This window comes from Danio rerio, chromosome 4 (genome assembly GCF_049306965.1).
Source record: "Danio rerio strain Tuebingen ecotype United States chromosome 4, GRCz12tu, whole genome shotgun sequence".
NCBI lineage: Eukaryota > Metazoa > Chordata > Actinopteri > Cypriniformes > Danionidae > Danio > Danio rerio.
In genome coordinates, this window is record NC_133179.1 from 16596923 (window position 1) to 16618559 (window position 21637).

At 37.3% G+C, this 21637-nt stretch overlaps 4 long non-coding RNA genes across 12 annotated transcripts in view; 3 read left to right on the forward strand and 1 right to left on the reverse strand.

The window, feature by feature from the left end:
• The window catches only part of LOC101884691 (uncharacterized), an 89584-nt gene that overhangs the window by 4347 nt on the left and 63600 nt on the right, over positions 1-21637 (forward strand). For 3 of the 7 annotated variants that reach the window (XR_012402041.1, XR_012402042.1, XR_012402045.1), the window contains one exon: positions 757-888. The exons of 1 other annotated variant lie outside the window; for it this stretch is intronic. This is a non-coding gene — a long non-coding RNA (uncharacterized lncRNA). Of the gene's footprint in view, positions 1-756; positions 889-21637 lie in introns of those variants that run through there. 3 more of the 7 variants (XR_012402040.1, XR_011011501.1, XR_012402043.1) reach the window with 1 other exon arrangement.
• On the reverse strand, positions 147-12764 carry LOC101884648 (uncharacterized). Of its 2 annotated transcripts, none has more exons than XR_012402039.1 (4): positions 6391-6603; positions 5661-5731; positions 4059-4142; positions 147-931 (listed from the first exon to the last, which is right to left on the reverse strand). It is a non-coding gene; the product is annotated as an uncharacterized lncRNA (long non-coding RNA). The 2 variants fall into 2 exon arrangements; XR_223473.6 differs by lacking the exon at positions 6391-6603 and adding an exon at positions 12659-12764 and having other exon boundaries at positions 854-931.
• Positions 6651-10755, forward strand: LOC101884774 (uncharacterized). The gene is made up of 4 exons (XR_660776.5): positions 6651-6825; positions 7544-7630; positions 9258-9365; positions 9454-10755. It is a non-coding gene; the product is annotated as an uncharacterized lncRNA (long non-coding RNA).
• Positions 14721-16819, forward strand: LOC103910432 (uncharacterized). 2 transcript variants are annotated; one of them, XR_012402047.1, is made up of 3 exons: positions 14721-14928; positions 15533-15659; positions 16285-16819. It is a non-coding gene; the product is annotated as an uncharacterized lncRNA (long non-coding RNA). The 2 variants fall into 2 exon arrangements; XR_002458168.3 differs by having other exon boundaries at positions 15533-15629; positions 16364-16819.

The following is a 21637-nucleotide window of genomic DNA, read 5'->3' on the forward strand; positions in this document are numbered from 1 at the left end:
TATTGAAAGAAAATACAATTAAATTCAAGCAAAATATTGCAAAAAGTATTTTTTTATATATTGCAACAAAATTTCAACTGAATATTTAAATTTTTTTGGTTTTCTTATTTTTTTTTTTCTCTTTTTTATTTGTATTTCATATTTTTCTATAACATAAATTTGGGTTAGCTAGTTTTTGGACTGTTATCGTAAGTTATTCTGTTAGATAAGCTCCAGATTTGGCATCAGTATTGACTAATCTAATGTATATGCACAAATATAATATTGTAAAGCTTCCTATTAAAATATGAATTTAAAAGACAGATTTGTGAGGGAAATACTCGTATATGCTGAGCTCTGTATATATTGAAAATGTCCAAGTTTGACAAGTTATGGAGAAAAAAAAATAGTATAAGCACTAATTAAAGATACGATTCCAACAATTAAGATAAATCCTATTATTAAGAGTTGTTTTCCTTATTTTTAATTTGTTGCACCATTGGGCATGTTTATGATACAGTTCAACTAAAAGACAAAAGGGAAAAAAATTACTGTGAAAGAAATTAATAAGGTTACTGACCGCTGATATTTTCTCAAACATAAAAAAATCAAACTACATAAATATAAATTAATCTTCCTCTGTGTACATTTATTTGCCAACTATACACACACACACACCCTGTTTCATACTGACCCTGTATCCTCTTATATTAGACATGTTTAACTTGTTCATCTTTTTGAGATTACAGCACTGTTTGACTGATTTTTCTCTTCCAGTAGCAGGTTTGACTGAATCTTTCTCTGTGTCTCTGATGAGGAGGATGTGAAGCTCAGGACTGGTCATCATATCAACACATCAATCTACAGACAAACATCACATTTAATAAAGATTTAATGAAGAAAGCCTGATCAATGTGTCAATGTTGTGCCCACTTGTGGAGGATTTGTGCATCTGCATGAAAACAGCAAGAGGACAGGAAATGAAGAGTGTGTAATCCTGCAGCTGTAGAGCAGTTTAAGCCTCATTAAAAACACCTGAAGCTGCTAATCAAGCTCATCAGCACTGATAGAAATCTCCTGACTCAACTCTTTTCTTTTATTCCAGCAGAAATTAAGATTAAAAATTGATGTAAAAGTTATTTATTTTCAATCAATTACAGGCTGAAATGAATTAAGTTTTTGGTGACTATTTTTGTGATTGTTTGCACATTTTAAACAGAAATATGTTTCATGAATGCTGACATTTTTAATTAAAAATAAGAAGTTTATGTGAGACAGTATTGATCCCACTGCTGATATTTTATATCATATGAAGAAAACCTCTAAACACAACTGTCCAAAGCACATGTTCACAGCACAAGCTCAGGTGATAAAGTGTTGTGAGCTCATATTTCACTACTGTTTACATTAAAACAATCAAATGATGATTTACCCAAGATAAATTCATAAAGGCACTAGTGGCCTTAAACTGATTTGCAGGCGGAAAGTCATGGATTTTATTCATTTGAGTGGAAAAGTTGTTTGATCAAATACAAATCCCTCAGTAAAACTGCTAAACAATTATGTGCTTCATTAGTTAATTTGCTCGTTAACTAAATTGAAACCACACAAAGCTTGTGTTAATTCTAGTGTATTGTTTAAAAACTGAAATAATATTAAATATTCAATGAGCTAAATCCCATCCAAAACACAAATAAAGTTTCTCAGACTCAGCGGCTCGGCTGATCAAACAAACTGTTTTAATCTGAGTTCTGAGGTCAAATCCAATGACTGTTGATTTCAATTTGAGAATCCTGTTGATTTAATTAGAAACACACAATTACAAATGAAGGTCATCAAGAGCGAGGTTTGAACCCGGGTCTCCAAGATTAAAACACGACACTTAAATAAGCTGAGCAACAGAGTCTGAGGAGAGCATAGTAGCTGTAGATTGTGTTTTATTGCACAATTTTATCATATTTTTAGACAGAATCATCACGACACACAAATACTTCAAAGCACACAAACACTTTTCGGTTTCAGTAGCTCAATTGACTAAACCCCTGTGCTTTAATCTGAGAGACCTGGGTTCAAATCCCGCTGTTGCTGATCTTAATGTCTAAATTGAGTGCTTTATATCAATTTACTGAATTAAAACATGATGTGTGTTCTCAGACTCTGTGGCTCAGCAGGTAATATCTTTACAGTTTAACTCTGAGGTTGTGGGTTTGAATCCTGCTTCTGCTAAAATCAGTGATACACGTTTTTTTTTACAATAAACAGCAAAAGATCTCAATGTCACCCTGTCACATACTCTCATCAGCTCGTCTGGATCAGTGGCTCAGTTGATTTAAACAATATGTTTTAACTTTGAGGTTATGAGTTCGAATCCCGCTTATGCTGAAATCGGTGCAAAATAATTTTTACCAATAAAGTACAAAGATCTCAATGTCACCCTGTCACAAAAACTCATTGAGCAGCTCATCCAGCACAGTGGCTCAATTACCTAAGACACTGTGTTTTAACTTACAGGTTGTGGGTTTGATTCCTGCTTAAACCAAAATAAATGCAAAATGTTTTTAAGCGATAAACTGCAAAAGATCTCAATGTCACCCTGTCAAAAACCCTCTTCTGCTCGTCTGACTCAGTAGCTCAATGGATTTAAACGCCATGTTTTAACTTTGGGGTTCGTGGGTTCAAATCCTGCTTATGCCACAATGCAAAGTTTTTTTTTTTTAGTGATGAAGTGCAAAAGATCTCAATGTCACCCTGTCAAAAACACATTTCTTCTCATCAAGCTCAATGGCTCAGTAGATTAATTCACTGCATTTTAACTTCAGAGTTGTGGGTTTGAATCCTGCTTATGCTAAAATCAGTGCAAAATGTATTTTTAGCGATAAAGTGCAAAAGATCTCAATATCACTCTGTCAAAAACACTTCTTTACTCATCTGGCTCAGTGGCTCAAATGATTAAAGCGCTGTGTTTTAATGTGGGAGTTCTGTGTTCAAACCCTGCTTATGCCAAAAGGTCTGAACATTTTCACCAGTACTACAATAAATATCAATACATAGCATACAAAACACACCACACAACACAAGCCACAGTGGTGTAGTGGTTAAACACACAAACTGGAGAGTCTGATGCAGCAAAGATATGGGTTCAAACACCAGACATTATGTCTTTTGCTGAATTTGTCAGGAAACACTCTTTATATTCCACCCGGAAAATACAACACAACGGACTGACTCAGTGGCTCAGTTGGTAAAGCATTAGTCCTTCCATTTGGAGTCTTGGGTTCAAATCCCATTATTGCTTATTGCTGTCATTAAAAAAACCCCAATAACATGCGCCAAACACCATCTCTCAGCGTGTAAGCTACGATGGCACTAGTGGCTAAAACACCGTTGGTTGCGGACAAGGTGATGGTCGAGACATGGGTTCGAATCCCACCTAAGAACCTACCTGGGGCGGTAAGACAAACAAGAGGGCAAGTACCTGAAGCTCAAGGGTAACTGAGCATGAAGTGAAACACGGACTGAAGCATGAAGTGAAACACGGACTGGAAAATCAAGTGAAACACGGATCAGAGCACAAGTTCAACTTGGGGCGGTAACACAAATGAGAATGACGGTCAGGCCTGGCACGATAAGACAAACATGAGTAAGGAAGGCTGGACTGAGATGCGAGCGGCGAAGGAGAGGGGTGGACTGAAGACGAGAGAGGTGGAGTAGACAGGAGGAGAGAAAGGTGCTCCGCAACAGTAAGAGAGAAAAAAAAAAGCTTTTTTTTTTTTTTTTCTTTTTTTAATCGTTTTTTTTGACAAAATGATAAAATTCTGTAACACCATGGTGATTCGAACCCCAGTCTCCTGTGATCAGTTTAGCTCTCACACCATGAGCACTGACCACTAGGCCACCAGGAACTCACACTAACAACTGTTCGTTTGTTATATTTAAAGATCACTCATGATAACTCAGTTTAAAAAAAAAATTAAGAAATAATTATTTTATTTAATAAATTAATTTAAAATAAATTAAAATTTAAATCTTAAAAATGTCCAAACATTTAAAAAACACTCAACAGACATAAATAGACTCACCAGCAGTGGCAGAATAAACAGAGAATGGGGAAATGGATCTCGTGTTGCTCCAGAAATCACACTATAAACTGTTCAACATTAATTCTGCATAAAGAAACAAACAAAACTGAAGTTAGAGCACATTACACAGCCTGACACGGTGCAAAGACACGAGTGAAAGACTACCTAAACTACAGAGTGAAACAAATACAGCAGAAAATATTGCACTTCACTACTACAGTGTCAATAATATGTTTTTATAAATGTAATACAATTCAAGACTATTAAATTGGGAACAGATCCTAAAAGACAACGCATCTTTGTAAACAGTTACAGAAAAAATCATACACTGCCATATTTTAAAATAGTTACAATGCTTCATAGCTATAAATCCTAATAAAATTGGGTCAAAATACTGTATAATATAAAATAAAGTATTGCTTTACAATACAAAATACTATTCAACAATATCTAATATATTCACACATGAAGATAAAGAAAACTGTTTCCCTCATATAGCAACATTTCTTTAACTCTTCCAGATTATATTACTGTCTTATTGGCAACAAAACACCCTTTTTCTACTGTATCTGAATATAAGGATTAAAAGTGAAGGATATAAATAATACAAATCAATTCTGCTAAAAAAAAAAAAAAGAGTGAGATATTTCTCCTACAACATTCTTACTGATGAGATTTCATGTGTAGTCCATTGGAACTATTGATGGAATATAATTAAAGTCAAGGGAAATCAATGGGCTATATGCACAGCAAGTGTTTTTCAGCCACCAATAAACTTCCGGCAGCAGATGAGCACAGAAACTCTATTAAAAATACTGTGGTAAAACTATTTTCCATTTTTAATAGCATAATGCACAACAATGAATTTCAATGCAGTGCTTCTTGAATGGTCTAAGACCCAATTATCAGGTGAAGTTTTTTTTCCCTCTCCGCTGTCGCCACTGCCTCGCATGGTTCAGGATTGGTAGAGCTACGCATCGATGAATTTGCTCTTCAGTGTTTAAACTCTCATTAATGATTAAATCACACTGAACTGAGCTAAACTGAACTGAACTGAACTTAAACACTAAAACCTGAACCACACTGTTCCAGTTACTATGACCATTTATGTGAAGCTGCTTTGACACAATCTACATTGTAAAAGCGCTATACAAATAAAGCTGAATTTAATTGAATATTGTATCTTAATCAGGCAGTGAAGAATCAATCATAAATGATTTGTGTCACATAAATGATTTGTGTCTAATTTTTGTGTCAAGTAGTGGTGTTATAAGTTTAGTGTACATCTAGATGGTTGTTCTCGCTGAATAAAGCCTGACAAGTTTATTAACAGACTTGACAAACTTTATTCTGCAAGAACAACCGAATAGCTGTGCATTATCTCTTACATACGCAAGGGTTTGCACTTTACTTGTACAACAGATTATTTAAGTTGAGCCACTTTTTAAAATTAGTTTGATTAAAATTTATTTCGATTAAGAATAGGATTAAATTTGTAATAATTGAACTGATTTTTTTGTGCATATGTGTCTTAAATTAGCAGCATATCTCACCTTTTCTCAAAAACCAAAGACAACTTATGGACAGATACTTATACATTACCTGTCACTCAGCAGATGTCCATCATGACAGTCAACCACATGTTTCTGCTGGACCAAGCGCATCCTTTTATTCTGTAAAGACAGAAATAAACATACATTTAGTTTTACAGAACAACAGTAAAGCTCAATTCACACTGTCATATGACATGCCCAAAACACTATTTTAATTGAGTTTAAAACAGGTCATATTAACATTAAGCTCATAAATAAAGACAAAGATGCAGAAGCATTAGAGATTCCTACATTAGCCATGAAGACTGTTGACAAAAACTAATCCAGTGGTTTTTTTTATTGCCAACATCACAATAAAACAGCAAAAGATATAAACACAACAGCTCATTTGTTCAACCTAATAAGCTTTAGGAGAATCTCTATCCTAAATTCACATGACAATAACAGGGAGTTCATCAAGAGAGCAACATGTAAACAAAGACTGTTAAAAGGTAAGACTGTCTTAATACAAATTGAATTATTTATTTATCTCTTTCTCTATTTCTATTAATATTTATCCATTTCTCCAGAGTTATAGTTGTACTTAAACGGAGAATGACTGACAATAGCAGCATCACCCATACACCAGAAAACAAATAAAAACGCATTACAAAACGAAATTAATGATTTAAATACAATTATAAGGATGATTATATACTATAATATTTAATATAACTGGTAAATAATGAGCGCTAACGACTTTAAAAATTAAAACGCACTAATTATGTGTGGATACTTACAGGTGACCAGAGTGACATTCTTGATGCTTCACTTTACAGCGTGTCGTTTGTTATTATTGATGGGCTGAAATATGTGCTATTGAGTGACATAGTCTGTAAATGAGCTGTCATCTGCAGTAACTGTACTTTAATGGCCTTAAAACATAAATAAACAGTCGTGTCGAGGCGGCTGTCATCAGTGTCATGTTGTTGATGAGGCTCTAAAGGTGTCACAGTCACGCGCGCTGAACGTCAAAGCCGCAGACGCCGCCTAGTGGAGCGGAAGTGAATCAGTGTCAGTGGTTTTAATGCATGTAAACAAACAAGTGTGTCGTTGGAGACGGGATGCGTTTTTAGTTTTATATATTTTAAATCACGTCTGTGATCTTCTTTCAATGGTCTCGAGCAGCAGATAAACATGGCATCTAACGGATGATCAGCTTCCCAACTGAAGGGGTAAGAAAATAATAATGAAATGTCCAATGTGTTGAACTGCAGTTGGCATATAGCACATGGCCGAAATATAAACACAAACAGTAGAAGAGACAAGAGGTCCTACAAATATAGTGTTTTACAATTTGTTTATGCTTCAAATATATATATTTGACTCAAAGTTATCTATTATTTGAGTTCAGGGTCAATAATTTTTCATGTTGTTATGATATTTGCAGACTCCTAAAGTCTATTTTAAAACAACTCATTTTCCAGCTAATCCATGTGGACATGAAGTGTATCTTACAGAACTGAACCACAGAGGGAAAATGACCTATAGTATCTCTTACTGACTTACTTAGATTGCATGAGGAAATGCTGCAAGTATTGATGCATAATTCTGATTTGGATCTCCTCTGTGGTCTCCTAAATGCTGTGTCCACTGTCATGCACAGGAGTGTGTGTGTGTGGACTCCTCACTGCTGTGTTAAACCAGTTGCTTCTTGAGCTCATTCTGACAATGAGCTTTGTGTAAATCTAAGCCGGTGTTTTCTCCCTAAGTGTAAGGCTTTGTTCCATTTTGGAAAAAATTGTAATTTTAGTGTGTCCTAAACATTAACAAGCATCATACTGTCCTGATGTTAGTTAATAGAGTACGTGTGTGAATCTGCACTGTTTCGGTTCTCATGAAAACCATCAGATATAAAAAGATAATTGCTTAATGTTTGTCTTTGCTCTGCAGGATAAGGTTGTTTGGAGCAGCACACTCATCCAGCAGAAGCATGTGGATAGAAATTGACAGTAATGATGCTCATCTGCTGATGGACCGGTCAGACTTTTCACTGGGCGTTTTTCACACATGTGGTACAGTGATTGCTGTGTATCGGTACTTCTGGCGTAATGCATTAGGCGCTAGCTTTCACAACCTCTCACAACCTTACCAGCATTTACAGTACAGTTTTTGTCTTGTGGATTTTTTCAAATTTTTGTATTTGTGCATAGTGTTTTTTGCGCCTTATCACACTCCTTGAACACCTGCTTAACCAGAAACATTACTCAATTTCTACTAATGTATTTTCGTTTTTTTACCTGTGTATATTCGGTAGAGTGTGGATTTGCAAACACTTCTCGGATTGATTCTCATTTTTTCAAAGCAGTGATTTTAGTGTGAATTTTGTGCAAATCTGATACATCAAATCCTGTTTTGAAGATAACCTCTAACTGTTTATATGATTTAATGCAGCAAATGGGTCAGAACATAGTACTACATCTGTTGATTGTGTTTCCTGACATTCTGTCGTATGGCACTGCGAAAGGGGGCGGGATTAAACTAGATTGTTAGACATTTTAAAAAAAGCGAGCGATTGCTCCATATTTAAAATTTCTGGTCAGAGAGGTCGTGTTTTGATCCTCGAATGGTCTCAGGAAAGTCAAGTGATGCGATTTCGCAGGTCAGAGTTCACCAAGCTTAAACTTTGCATCGCAGCGAACTGCAAAACTTGACTCATGATCTTGCATTTCCCGTCTGACGCATCAGCATGCGTATGAAGTGGTTACGAATTATTAGAAATTAAATATCCAAGTTTATTTGTCTTTCTAGTCTGTACACTTGCATTTTATTAAGTAGAAAATAGAAAATAAATATTGTAAATTAATGTAATGTAATGCTATGATTTACATTTTTCCGATTGGCTACTTCTACTTCATACCTAATGAGGGGGAGGGGCTTGCTGCTCAAACAATACACAGACTCTGACGTGAAGCAGCAGCAGCTCCGTGTTTCCTGTGTTTTTATTAACATTATTGTCCCTCATCAGGTATGAAATATTGAAATTGTTATCAAAATGTGTTGAATATACTTTAGAGATATAAAAGCAACAAATGTCATCTATTAAATTAACCTGATAGTGTATATTAATATATATAAGAGTTTGTATTAACTGTATATATATACGCTCTGCACTGTAATTCCAACGGTAACAGTGATGATTTAAATGCCAACTGAAGAAACGGTCAAGTGAATGTATATTATATGTATCAACATAACAACTAACAAAGTGAATATTGTTACAAAAGTAATTATAAAGTCACAAAGTGCTATTATTTCCCATAGTTGGTTACAATGTATATATAAAGAGAGATATATGTGTAGGTCGGTTATATGCCTTTGTGTGTGTTATAGAATAATTAAACCGTGAATAGTTTATTTAGGAAGAATCATATAATTACTTTATAGTAATTTATAACAGTAATGTGCAGGGAATATGCATGTGATTATTTTGTGATATGTGTATATATATAATATCTGTGAAGATGTTTACATATGTTGTTCTACAATGTGAAAGTATACTTTTAAGTGCATTCATTTTAAAAAACAATACACAGACTCTGACGTGAAGCAGCAGCAGCAGCTCTGTGTTCCCTGTGTTTTTATTAACATTATTGTCCCTCATCAGGCGGTGAGGGTGCTACATGTATGAATGGAAGTCTATGGGGAGAAAAGTGCAGTGTGCAGTGAGAGCTTGAGGCTTTCCGGAAACATCCTTCAGTTTAGAGTCAGTTTGGTGTGTGAATTCACAGTGTTCTGCTTCTTACGAAAACCATCACATATCGAAAGAAATTCACAGCTTTATGTCTGTGTTTGCTCTGCAGAGAAAGGGGCGTGTTTGGTGCATCAACACTCATCCAGCAGAAGCATGTGGACAAGAGCAGAACTACTGCTAGACATGATTTGGTTGCTCAGTGGGGACGCCCTGATCCCCCACACCTTCTCACTCACTGTTCAACTGTTATGTTCCCTGTATTTATACTAAAAACTGCTAAAGTTACTAGTCTAACAGGGTCTTGAACCCTTTGGACCACAACACAACCTTGTCTTCAATACCCAGCGGAGCCAACATGGCCAACACGAGACCCAATCTGAAGTGTATTTAAGTACACTGGCGCTAATTACAATTCATAAAGTGCAGTCTTTAAGCATAATCAAGCTTTCAATGTTTCTGATGCTTAAGTGACAACACAACTCACCTGTAAGTCTTCCTTGCTTATATATATATTATTTAAGTATAATGCTGCTGCAGAGCTCATTTAGACTTTGTTTTCATGCTGCTCTATTGCTGAATTGTCAGACTTTCAGAAAATCAAACACATTGCTTGTTGTTCCCTAACTTATAATCTCATCATCATATTTCCAGTCACACAAAAAAAGACATCAATCCATGTGTCTTTAGGAGAAATGCTGTTTAACATTTATATACTATTCTAGTTGACTTTATATCACTTAGACTGTAAAAATATCTATAAATTAGCAGATTTTTATAATTTGTGATTCATGTTTTTATTTTTCCCCATTTATTTATGTTTTTGAATAGCATTATGGGACATTGATCATTCCTACAACAACTTTTACCCTTTGAAAATTTAAAAAAAGTGACTTATCGGCATTTTGAATAGTTTAAAGTGACTTACCAGTACATTTTCTGTCTTTTTACAGACTTATTTCTCTATATATTATTTCTTATATTCATTCAAGACTACTAAAATGTCAATAAAAGTCACTTTATTAAACTTTAGAGTTGAATTTGCAACATCAAAAGTGGACAAAGCGGAGATCAACATTCCATAATGCAATTCACAACTGAATACAGAAAACACTTGTGAATCGCTAAATACTGACACTGTTAATTAACAAGTAAGGTGCTCTTACTTGGGAACCACACATCTCATGTTCGGACACATGAAGGAACTTTATTTCACCTGTCAGTGGCCTGAGCTCACATAATAAAGCAGTAAAACTGACTTGTTTGATACTCTGAACTGGGGTTTGAACATGTGACTCCATCACAGCCTTGTCTTTAAGTAAGATGTGCTTAACCAATGGAGCCAGAAAAGAAATCATCATGTTTTCTAACTTTGTTTTATGTACTAATAGTTTAATAAAGTTTTAATCAAATATATAAACTTATGTTTTTTGTGCTTAACCTCATCCTTGCTCCATAACAGCCGTGGCTTCTTGTGACTGATAGCCAGGGCACAGTGATAGAAGGGAGAAGTTAAATTCTGAGAACTTGTTCTCAGCAAAATGTTACAGCTCTTTCTTTTAGAATGTGCTTGTTTTTTTCTTTTTTTAAACAGGAATGAAGGAAGAAACACTGATGGGATGGGTGCAGGCTCACTCTCGTGTGCTCTGATATGTGTGTGCGTGACTTTGTTTTGCCAGAGTAGCTGTTCTGCCCGATATGTGGTGATTGGGCTGAACTGGATGGAGGATCTTTCTTACTGAAGCTGAAGATTGATGATAAATATAGGCTGCAGTGCAGAAAATGTGTTTTGACAGTAGCTGGCCACCTGTGCTGTGTGAAGCCATTGCAGCTCAGAGCTCTATGATGCTTTATTCAGCTAATTAATTAAATTAATTTAACTTATTTAAAGCCTCTGACTGATGTTTTAACCTGGGAAGACTAGGACAAGTCCAACACCAGCCTAACTTTATTGTCCAGGACTGCATTTGCAGACACTTTGATTGGGTTCAACATAAGATATCAGGTTTGAACTCAAATAAATTGCTGCTCTTTTTATTATTTCATAAATGTTGAGGCAAATTGGGATTTGAACTCTGGGTTTCTTGTTGCAAGGTAATGAAATTCCCACTGCGCCACCAAGTTTAATGTTTGTGTATGTTTAGTTGCCTATGATAAACTGCTATAAACATGATTTTTCCCCCCTCAAAACAATGATCAGAGGACTGTATTACTAAATCTACTGTTTTTGTGTGTGTGTGTGTGTGTGTGTGTGTGTGTGTGTGTGTGTGTGTGTGTGTGTGTGTGTGTGTGTGTGTGTGTGTGTGTGTGTGTGTGTGTGTGTGTGTTTAAAATGAAAATAAATTCAGTCCTCACCTGCAAGATGATGTTTAACTTTAATTATTTGCTCATACTTTCACCGGCCACAAGAGAGCGCTGAATGTTGTTGTACTAAAACTACTGCAAACTAAGAATAGGTAATAAATAGGGGATGAGTATGCAGATAGTAAAGACACCTATACGTTTTCGACTGAAGTTATTGACCAATAAATTATTATTTGTAAGTTTTTTACATTACAACGCGACTTGCAAAGTGAAAGCGAAAGTGCAGATCTTCATCCGCTCCACTAGGCGGCGCGAGCGGCTTCGCGTCCAGTCTGACTCACAGCTTCAGGTGTTTGTTTGACAACAAGGAGCGCGTGATGACAGACACCAAAACAAAACGCGTGCAGTTTGATTTAAATACACAATTTACAGATGACAGCTTAGCGACAGACTCTTAATGTGTTTAAACAGCACATATTCCAGCTCAACAGCGAATTAAAGCAGCGGAATCTGCGATAAAGTGCAGGAATGGAGTGAAGAGACTCACCTGTAAGTGTCATTTCTCTTTAAGTCATTGCTTTGCTTGTAAAGTGACTGACATGAGCTGTGGAACAGTCTTTAAATTACTATAATAATAATTGGTATATATTTACTGAGATGTTGTGAAAGACTCGTCTGTCAGTTTATTTATATTTACATTATGATGGATGAAATATGTTGAACACTGTAAGATTTTAAATGATTTTGATGGTGTCTTTAACCTACACTATATTACAAGGGGGATTTGCTATTTCAACATGAGCTTGACTGAAGGTTGTCTCAGCTTACATGATGATTATCAGACTTTGTTTACATCTTTCTTGCTATTGTCACTGTCAGACTTTGTTTATGTATTTTTTACGAGTAGAATTAAGATATTTATATTGTAAAGCAGCAAAAATCTGGACTTATGCTTGATAAAAAGGTCAGTTAAAAAGATTTTGTAGAGCCGCAGACAGTGTTTAATACTGTACCTGTCAAATAGACAATATCTATATATCTGTACATGTGATCTTCTGTTTATGAGCTGTTACGTTGATGATGAAGTGATGAACTCTGGTGTTTTAGATGTGTTTTCTGCTGTTAAGTGTTCATTTGTGTGTTTCCTCTCCAGAGTGAAGGTTGTGTTTGGACTGTTCAGCCAACAGAATCAGAGCTCTGGGACAGTTGACAGCCATGGACTGTAAGGATGGACGTCTGCTGCAGGACAGGTGAGACCCGCACCTTGTGTTTGAGGTTTGGTGTGTCGGTTACCATCATTTTCTTTCTGGAGGGTCGTCCCTCTGGAAAGGAAATGATGGTAACCGAAACGGGAGGAGAAGGGACGGGGGTCCAGATTTTTATACAGCTAAATTTATTTTTTGGTAAAAAGCAGCATAACCCCTGCTGTACATGGCCCCGTAGGTCAGGGTGGGACCCGACCCATCCCACCCCTTCTTTCACACCACATTCACACATATCGCAGTGATCCAGCTGGGATTGAACCAGCGACCTCTTAACCCACAAGGCATTGCTCTACCACTGAGCCACAGATCACATAAAGAAAGATGTGCTGGAACTCATATTTGACTATTCAAGTGAACATGAAAACATTTAAAGCTTGAGTGAAGCTTGAACCCAGATCTCTTTGATGAGAGCACAATGCTCTACCACTGAGCCACATTTCTCATTATACATCACCTGCTGGGGCTCATATTTGACTAATATTTCACTGCCTGATGTGCAATAAATGAGCAGAGCCGGGCTTCGAACCCAAGTTTTTACGACAGTCTTCAGCATGGAGAACATGTGTTCAGCCAGTAGCACCACTGTGGCTTTCACACTTGTTTGAGGAATTTAGCAAAGTTTGTCAGATATAATGCCACTTATTTAACGTATACACTAATGTGATTTGAAGCCAGCGTTCCTCGATAACAACACTACGCTCTACCCACTGATCCACAGATCTGTTTCCAGGTCATGTGCTGGAACTTTTATTTCACTCTGATTTTACAACAAGCCTGTGAAGAAAACATCAACATGCTGCAGCAGGATTTGAACCCAAGACTCCATCATCAGAGCACATGTGTTTTACTACTTGCACCACTGTGACTTCACTCCTAGCATTGGTGTTTTGGACACTTTGTTGATTTATTTACATCAGTTTTTCACAATCTAAAGAGGGATTTGTACTCTAGTATTGAGTGTAGAAGTTGCAGCTGATTATCCACTGAGCCACAGAGCCTGTGAGGAGCGTCAGAGACTTTTAATGCATTTATTTTTCATGCACGACTCATTTTTGGATTAATTTAAAATGTCTCATGCAGAAATAATCATTAATTAAATTGATGACACGAACGTCATTTGTATATACCATTTGTTTATTCAAGTTATTTGAAATAAAGAGTCTCATTCACCTTGAAGCTTCTTGTGATCTGAAAGACTTTGATTAACAGCATCAGGTGTTATTGATCAGGCTGGAGGTGAAATACTGAAGTGGATCTTCAGGATCAGGATTAGACAAACGCTCGAGACAAGAAAAAGCTCGATTTAATTAATTTTTGATGTGTTAATGCAGGTCCTCTTACTGTCCACAAGATGGAGCTGAAGGACTGACCTGCTCTCAGAGGAATTCACTATTTAACAGATTTATTTGTCCAAATATGCTGTATGCACTCAACAATCAGTCAAACTCTACTAGAAATGCTGCTTGGGTTTGCAAACAGAACTTAAAGTAAACTAAAACAAGTGAACATCACTTAATACAGATGTGAAACAGATAAACTGCACAGAGATACAGACTAAACAAGCCTCTGGAAATATTTTGTCCTGTTTTGAGTGTTTAAACTTGAGGTTTGGCCATTTAGCACTATCTTTACCCCATCAGCGTGTTCAGCTCCTGAATAAATCACTGATTCGTTTGCAAATGTACATAAATCAAGCCCCAGTTCAAAGTCGTATAATACCTAAAGTCTATCGAGTACACAGAAGCGAAAGTGCAGATCTTCATCCGCTCCACTAGGCGGCGCGAGCGGCTTCGCGTCCAGTCTGACTCACAGCTTCAGGTGTTTGTTTGACAACAAGGAGCGCGTGATGACAGACACCAAAACAAAACGCGTGCAGTTTGATTTAAATACACAATTTACAGATGACAGCTTAGCGACAGACTCTTAATGTGTTTAAACAGCACATATTCCAGCTCAACAGCGAATTAAAGCAGCGGAATCTGCGATAAAGTGCAGGAATGGAGTGAAGAGACTCACCTGTAAGTGTCATTTCTCTTTAAGTCATTGTTTTGCTTGTAAAGTGACTGACATGAGCTGTGGAAAAGTCTTTACATTATTATAATAACCACTGATATATATTTACTGAGATGTTGTGAAAGACTCGTCTGTCAGTTTATTTATATTTACATTATGATGGATGAAATATGTTGAACACTGTAAGATTTTAAATGATTTTGATGGTGTCTTTAATCTACACTATATTACAAGGGGGATTTGCTATTTCAACATGAGCTTGACTGAAGGTTGTCTCAGCTTACATGATGATTATCAGACTTTGTTTACATCTTTCTTGCTATTGTCACTGTCAGACTTTGTTTATGTATTTTTTACGAGTAGAATTAAGATATTTATATTGTAAAGCAGCAAAAATCTGGACTCATGCTTGTAAAAAGTGTCAATTAAAGAGATTTTGTAGAGCCGCAGACAGTGTTTAATACTGTACCTGTCAAATAGACAATATCTATATATCTGTACATGTGATCTTCTGTTTATGAGCTGTTACGTTGATGATGAAGTGATGAACTCTGGTGTTTTAGATGTGTTTTCTGCTGTTAAGTGTTCATTTGTGTGTTTCCTCTCCAGAGTGAAGGTTGTGTTTGGACTGTTCAGCCAACAGAATCAGAGCTCTGGGACATTTGACAGCCATGGACTGTAAGGATGGACGTCTGCTGCAGGACAGGTGAGACCCGCACCTTGTGTTTGAGGTTTGGTGTGTCGGTTACCATCATTTTCTTTCTGGAGGGTCGTCCCTCTGGAAAGGAAATGATGGTAACCGAAACGGGAGGAGAAGGGACGGGGGTCCAGATTTTTATACAGCTAAATTTAATTTTGTGGTAAAAAGCAGCATAACCCCTGCTGTACATGGCCCCGTAGGTCAGGGTGGGACCCGACCCATCCCACCCCTTCTTTCACACCACATTCACACATATCGCAGTGATCTGGCTGGGATTGAACCAGCGACCTCTTAACCCACGAGGCATTGCTCTACCACTGAGCCACAGATCACATAAAGAAAGATGTGCTGGAACTCATATTTGACTATTCAAGTGAACATGAAAACATTTAAAGCTTGAGTGAGGTTTGAACCCAGATCTCTTTGATGAGAGCGCAATGCTCTACCACTGAGCCACATTTCTCATTATACATCACCTGCTGGGGCTCATATTTGACTAATATTTCACTGCCTGATGTGCAATAAATGAGCAGAGCTGGGCTTCGAACCCAAGTTTTTACGACAGTCTTCAGCATGGAGAACATGTGTTCAGCCAGTAGCACCACTGTGGCTTTTATACTTGTTTGGGGAATTTAGCAAAGTTTGTCAGATATAATGGCAGTTATTTAACGTATACACTAATGTGATTTGAAGCCAGCGTTCCTCGATAACAACACTACGCTCTACCCACTGATCCACAGATCTGTTTCCAGGTCATGTGCTGGAACTTTTATTTCACTCTGATTTTACAACAAGCCTGTGAAGAAAACATCAACATGCTGCAGCAGGATTTGAACCCAAGACTCCATCATCAGAGAACATGTGTTTTACTGCTTGCACCACTGTGACTTCACTCCTAGCATTGGTGTTTTGGACACTTTGTTGATTTATTTACATCAGTTTTTCACAATCAAAAGAGGGATTTGTACTCAAGTATTGAGTGTAGAAGTTGCAGCTGATTATCCACTGAGCCACAGAGCCTGTGAGGAGCGGCAGAGACTTTTAATGCATTTATTTTTCATGCAAGACTAATTTTTGGATTAATTTAAAATGTCTCATGCAGAAATAATCATTAATTAAATTGATGACACGAACGTCATTTGTATATACCATTTGTTTATTCAAGTTATTTGAAATAAAGAGTCTCATTCACCTTGAAGCTTCTTGTGATCTGAAAGACTTTGATTAACAGCATCAGGTGTTATTGATCAGGCTGGAGGTGAAATACTGAAGTGGATCTTCAGGATCAGGATTAGACAAACGCTCGAGACAAGAAAAAGCTCGATTTAATTAATTTTTGATGTGTTAATGCAGGTCCTCTTACTGTCCACAAGATGGAGCTGAAGGACTGACCTGCTCTCAGAGGAATTCACTATTTAACAGATTTATTTGTCCAAATATGCTGTATGCACTCAACAATCAGTCAAACTCTACTAGAAATGCTGCTTGGGTTTGCAAACAGAACTTAAAGTAAACTAAAACAAGTGAACATCACTTAATACAGATGTGAAACAGATAAACTGCACAGAGATACAGACTAAACAAGCCTCTGGAAATATTTTGTCCTGTTTTGAGTGTTTAAACTTGAGGTTTGGCCATTTAGCACTTTCTTTACCCCATCAGCGTGTTCAGCTCCTGAATAAATCATAGATTCGTTTGCAAATGTACATAAATCAAGCCCCAGTTCAAAGTCGCATAATACCTAAAGTCTATCGAGTACACAGAAGCGAAAGTGCAGATCTTCATCCGCTCCACTAGGCGGCGCGAGCGGCTTCGCGTCCAGTCTGACTCACAGCTTCAGGTGTTTGTTTGACAACAAGGAGCGCGTGATGACAGACACCAAAACAAAACGCGTGCAGTTTGATTTAAATACACAATTTACAGATGACAGCTTAGCGACAGACTCTTAATGTGTTTAAACAGCACATATTCCAGCTCAACAGCAAATTAAAGCAGCGGAATCTGCGATAAAGTGCAGGAATGGAGTGAAGAGACTCACCTGTAAGTGTCATTTCTCTTTAAGTCATTGTTTTGCTTGTAAAGTGACTGACATGAGCTGTGGAACAGTCTTTACACATTTACAATAATCACTGGTATATATTTACTGAGATGTTGTGTAAGACTCGTCTGTCAGTTTATTTATATTTACATTATGATGGATGAAATATGTTGAACACTGTAAGATTTTAAATGATTTTGATGGTGTCTTTAATCTACACTATATTACAAGGGGGATTTGCTATTTCAACATGAGCTTGACTGAAGGTTGTCTCAGCTTACATGATGATTATCAGACTTTGTTTACATCTTTCTTGCTATTGTCACTGTCAGACTTTGTTTATGTATTTTTTACGAGTAAAATTAAGATATTTATATTGTAAAGCAGCAAAAATCTGGACTCAAGCTTGTAAAAAGTGTCAATTAAAGAGATTTTGTAGAGCCGCAGACAGTGTTTAATACTGTACCTGTCAAATAGACAATATCTATATATCTGTACATGTGATCTTCTGTTTATGAGCTGTTACGTTGATGATGAAGTGATGAACTCTGGTGTTTTAGATGTGTTTTCTGCTGTTAAATGTTCATTTGTGTGTTTCCTCTCCAGAATGAAGGTTGTGTTTGGACTGTTCAGCCAACAGAATCAGAGCTCTGGGACATTTGACAGCCATGGACTGTAAGGATGGACGTCTGCTGCAGGACAGGTGAGACCCGCACCTTGTGTTTGAGGTTTGGTGTGTCGGTTACCATCATTTTCTTTCTGGAGGGTCGTCCCTCTGGAAAGAAATGATGGTAACCGAAACGGGAGGAGAAGGGACGGGGGTCCAGATTTTTATACAGCTAAATTTATTTTGTGGTAAAAAGCAGCATAACCCCTGCTGTACATGGCCCCATAGGTCAGGGTGGGACCCGACCCATCCCACCCCTTCTTTCACACCACATTCACACATATCGCAGTGATCTGGCTGGGATTGAACCAGCGACCTCTTAACCCACGAGGCATTGCTCTACCACTGAGCCACAGATCACATAAAGAAAGATGTGCTGGAACTCATATTTGACTATTCAAGTGAACATGAAAACATTTAAAGCTTGAGTGAGGCTTGAACCCAGATCTCTTTGAAGAGAGCGCAATGCTCTACCACTGAGCCACATTTCTCATTATACATCACATGCTGGAACTCATATTTGACTAATATTTCACTGCCTGATGTGCAATAAATGAGCAGAGCTGGGCTTTGAACCCAAGTCTTTACAACAGTCTTCAGCATGGAGAACATGTGTTCAGCCAGTAGCACCACTGTGGCTTTCACGCTTGTTTGAGGAGTTTAGCAAAGTTTGTCAGATATAATGCCACTTATTTAATCTATGCAATAATGAGATTTGAACCTAGAACTTCTTATTGGCCTCACAAAGCACTAACCACTGAGGCACAGATCTGTTGTCTGTTCAGGTGCTGGAACTTATATTTCACTCTGATTTTACAAATATTCTGTTAAAACAGGCAGAAGTAGGATTTGGACCCACGACTCCATCATCAAGTACACATCTCTCTGGGATTGAACCAGCAACTTCTTAACCCATGAGGCATTGCTCTGCTGCTGAGCCACAGTCCACATGTAGAATGATGTGCTGGAACTCGTATTCATCTATTATTTCACTTCCTCTTGATCAATAATTGAGCAGAGCTGGGATATATTATTTCACACTTGTATGTGGTGTTTTAGACACTTAGCTGGATTTCATAATCACCATTTATCACAATCAATTGAGGGATTTTGAACCCATGAAAGTATTAAGACTGAACATGGGTATAACCACATGCGCCACTGTGACTTGCACAATTTAAACTGGTGTTTTGGACATTTTGTTGGATTTAAGAACAGTACGGTTTCATTTCCTGACTTGAGCACAGAGAGTGCAGCTGATTATCTACTGAGACACAGAGCCTGTAATGAGGGCAGGAGATTTTCACACACTTCTTTTTATTCAGCTCCTGATAATCTAATCTTTCAGTCTATTATCTGTGTAAGTTTGTGTGACAAAGTTATTTCTGCTGTCCGGGTAATTTTTTGATGACCTTAAAATGTCAGATGCACAACTAATAATTATAAAAATGGTCAAATAAATCAATGAAGTGAATAAATAAAAGCAAATACACCTTTATTCTTATTTCCAAATCAAACTCACACTAAAAAACACTCATTATTTGTAAATAGATGTCATAGTCAAATACATGCTTTATGATTGATTGAATTGCAAAGTGTGTCAGATTAGCTTGAAGCTTCTTGTTAACTAAAGGTCCTTCATTAACAGCCTCAGGTGTTTTGAATCAGGTTGGAGGTGAACTGGAGAGTGGATCTACAGGATCAGGATCAGACAACTGCTTGAGAAAGAAAAAAAGGCTCGATTTAATTCAGGTTTCGTGTATTAATGCAGATCCACATATTGTCCACAAGATGGAGCTGAAACACTGATCTGATGACATTCATCTCTGTTTTAAATGAAGCTGCCATTAAATGCGTTGATGCATGAGAACAAATCAGTGTTTCAGCTCCGTCTTGTGGACAATATGTGGATCTGCATTAATACATGAAATCTGAATTAAATTGAGCCTTTTTTTCTCTCAAGCAGTTGTCTAATCCTGATCCTGATGATCCACTCTCCAGTTCACCTCCAACCTGATTCAAAACACCTGAGGCTGTTAATGAAGGACCTTCAGCTAACAAGAAGCTTACTTAATTACTCGAACAGCAGAAATAACTTTATACACAGATAATAGACTGAAGTTATTGGATTATCAAGAGCCAGAAACTCAAACTGAATAAAAGAAGTGTGTGAAAATCTCCTGCCCTCATTACAGGCTCTGTGTCTCAGTGGATAATCAGCTGCACTCTCTGTGCTCAAGTCTGGAAATGAAACCTTACTGTTCTTAAATCCAACAAAATGTCCAAAACACCAGTTTAAATTGTGCAAGTCACAGTGGCGCATGTGGATATACTCATGTTTAGTCTTAATACTTTCATGGGTTCAAAATCCCTCAATTGATTGTGATAAATGGTGATTATGAAATCCAGCTAAGTGTCTAAAACACCACATACAAGTGTGAAATAATATATCCCAGCTCTGCTCAATTATTGATCAAGAGGAAGTGAAATAATAGATGAATATGAGTTCCAGCACATCATTCCACATGTGGACTGTGGCTCAGCAGCAGAGCAATGCCTCATGGGTTAAGAAGTTGCTGGTTCAATCCCAGAGAGATGTGTACTTGATGATGGAGTCGTGGGTCCAAATCCTACTTCTGCCTGTTTTAACAGAATATTAGTAAAATCAGAGTGAAATATAAGTTACAGCACCTGTACAGACAACAGATCTGTGCCTCAGTGGTTAGTGCTTTGTGAGGCCAATAAGAAGTTCTGGGTTCAAATCTCATTATTGCATAGATTAAATAAGTGGCATTATATCTGACAAACTTTGCTAAACTCCTCAAACAAGCGTGAAAGCCACAGTGGTGCTCCTGGCTGAACACATGTTCTCCATGCTGAAGACTGTTGTAAAGACTTGGGTTCAAAGCCCAGCTCTGCTCATTTATTGCACATCAGGCAGTGAAATATTAGTCAAATATGAGTCCCAGCATGTGATGTGTAATGAAAAATGTGGCTCAGTGGTAGAGCATTGTGCTCTCATCAAAGAGATCTGGGTTCAAGTCTCACTCAAGCTTTAAATGTTTTCATGTTCACTTGAATAGTCAAATATGAGTTCCAGCACATCTTTCTTTATGTGATCTGTGGCTCAGTGGTAGAGCAATGCCTCGTGGGTTAAGAGGTTGCTGGTTCAATCCCAGCCAGATCACTGTGATATGTGTGAATGTGGTGTGAAAGAAGGGGTGGGATGGGTCGGGTCCCACCCTGACCTACGGGGCCATGTACAGCAGGGGTTATGCTGCTTTTTACCACAAAATTAAATTTAGCTGT